The sequence below is a fragment of the Zeugodacus cucurbitae genome, chromosome X (assembly GCF_028554725.1).
Source record: "Zeugodacus cucurbitae isolate PBARC_wt_2022May chromosome X, idZeuCucr1.2, whole genome shotgun sequence".
Classification (NCBI taxonomy): Eukaryota; Metazoa; Arthropoda; class Insecta; order Diptera; family Tephritidae; genus Zeugodacus; species Zeugodacus cucurbitae.
The window spans coordinates 10,132,357-10,135,000 of NC_071672.1; the positions used below are offsets into that span (position 1 = coordinate 10,132,357).

Here is a 2,644-nt window from a genome sequence, read left to right on the forward strand (position 1 = left end):
CAGAAAAAACAACAAACACAGAAAACACTGAGACTCTATGAGAGTCAGCACCCACGCTAACAATGTGGGTAAACCACGTAAACCCCAAAAGGTACTACCTAACACGCGCCTACACACACAAAACTACTGTGCTCAAAAACACCTGTGCTCGAAAACACCTGTGCTCAAAAACACCTGTGCACGAAAACACCTGTGCTCAAAAACACCTGTGCACGAAAACACCTGTGCTCAAAAAACAACAAACGAAAAACAATTACGTCACACAAAAAACACTTGCTCAAACAAATTTTCTTTTCACAAAAACAAATTCAAATTTCCAAAAATACACTCAACTACACGTATATAAATAAACACCTGCCGCAATGTAAAAATTTTCAAAAGCCAGCTATGATATGCACACACAAACTAACAAATGAGAAAATATACATACAATTGTATATATATTCAAACACTTGCAGTAATGTAAAAATACACAAAGCCAACTACAGAAAAAGTATACACGTACTGACAAACTTTATCTACACATACAATCGAACATATATTGAAAATGAAAATTTTTTATGAAAAACACACATATATACACACACGTATATATTAATATACTAATGCGTAAATATGTATGCAAATGCGCTAAAAAACTACCACAAATCACAAACTAATACACAAATACTCAAAATGAATGTACTTACATCCAATGCTGAGGGCTCCCACACAAAAAAAAATACCAATTCACACAAAATTCACGACACAGAAAACGCACAGAAACGAAAACACGTCTGAACTATCTGAAATTCTACAATCGAATGAGTAGATAGGGACAGTAGGAATCTCGTTAATCCATTCATGCGCGTCACTAATTAGATGACGAGGCATTTGGCTACCTTAAGAGAGTCATAGTTACTCCCGCCGTTTACCCGCGCTTACTTGAATTTCTTCACTTTGACATTCAGAGCACTGGGCAGAAATCACATTGTGTCAACACCCGTTAGGGCCATCACAATGCTTTGTTTTAATTAGACAGTCGGATTCCCCAAGTCCGTGCCAGTTCTGAATTGATTGTTAATTGATAATCGTTATAATTAAATAAGAATATATATCTTGCGATATAATTCTTATAAAATTTTAGCAAGAAAGTTCCACAATTGGCTACGTAACTACTATCCGGGGAACAAGAACCGAAATTCTCTATTTACCCAGAACGAGTACATAAACCATGGTATTGCTTCCCAATCAAGCCCGACTATCTCAATCTTCAGAGCCAATCCTTATCCCGAAGTTACGGATCTAATTTGCCGACTTCCCTTACCTACATTATTCTATCGACTAGAGACTCTTCACCTTGGAGACCAGCTGCGGATATTGGTACGGCCTGTTGAGAAGTTTGCGTAACCCCACCATAAATTTTCAAGGTCCGAGGAGAAAATATCGACACAACAGTAAATGTCATGCTCTTCTAGTCCATCTACCATATCTCTCTTCGAAAGACTTCCATGGTAGTACGACTATAAAACAGAAAAGAAAACTCTTCCGATACCTCTCGACGGCTTCTTTATGGTCGTTCCTGTTGCCAGGATGAGCACAAGGCCCATTTTTAATAACAAACGGATACTCAACAGGTTACGGAATTGGAACCGTATTCCCTTTCGTTCAAAATTATTCAAGTGTTTAATTACTATGAAGAAAACATAATAATTATATATTCTCAACAATTCATTAAAACTTGAAAATTTTCGGCTTTCGCCTTGAACTTAGGACCGACTAACTCGTGATCAACCACTGTTCACACGAAACCCTTCTCCACTTCAGTCCTCCAAGGTCTCATTCGATTATTTGCTACTACCACCAAGATCTGTACCAATGGCGGCTCCATGCAGGCTTACGCCAAACACTTCTAAGCACACCATTGTACCCTCCTACTCACTAAAGTTTCAAAATTTATAATCCAACCGAAATTGTATTATAAATCATGTACTTTAGCGGTAATGTATAGGTATACAACTTAAGCGCCATCCATTTTAAGGGCTAGTTGCTTCGGCAGGTGAGTTGTTACACACTCCTTAGCGGATTACGACTTCCATGTCCACCGTCCTGCTGTTTTAAGCAACCAACGCCTTTCATGGTATCTGCATGAGTTGTTAATTTGGGCACCGTAACATTACGTTTGGTTCATCCCACAGCGCCAGTTCTGCTTACCAAAAGTGGCCCACTGGGCACATTATATCATAACCTCAACCTTCATATCAAGAAAGGTGAGGTTCTTACCCATTTAAAGTTTGAGAATAGGTTAAGGTCGTTTCGACCCTAAGGCCTCTAATCATTCGCTTTACCAGATAAGATTATTTTACATAATATTTAAATGCACCAGCTATCCTGAGGGAAACTTCGGAGGGAACCAGCTACTAGATGGTTCGATTGGTCTTTCGCCCCTATACTCAATTCTGACAATCGATTTGCACGTCAGAACTGTTTCGGTCTTCCATCAGGGTTTCCCCTGACTTCAACCTGATCAAGTATAGTTCACCATCTTTCGGGTCACAGCATATATGCTCAAGGTACGCTCCAGTTAGAGGTATAAATAATAATAAATTATCATTATACATAACTATATGGAACGCCCCGGGATTGAATTAATAGTAAAATATTT

General features: G+C 38.6%; 1 pseudogene; it reads right to left on the reverse strand.

Moving 5' to 3' along the window:
• Positions 1–772: 772 nt before the first annotated feature.
• LOC128923400 (large subunit ribosomal RNA) overlaps positions 773–2,644 on the reverse strand; it is a 2,767-nt pseudogene continuing 895 nt past the window's right edge.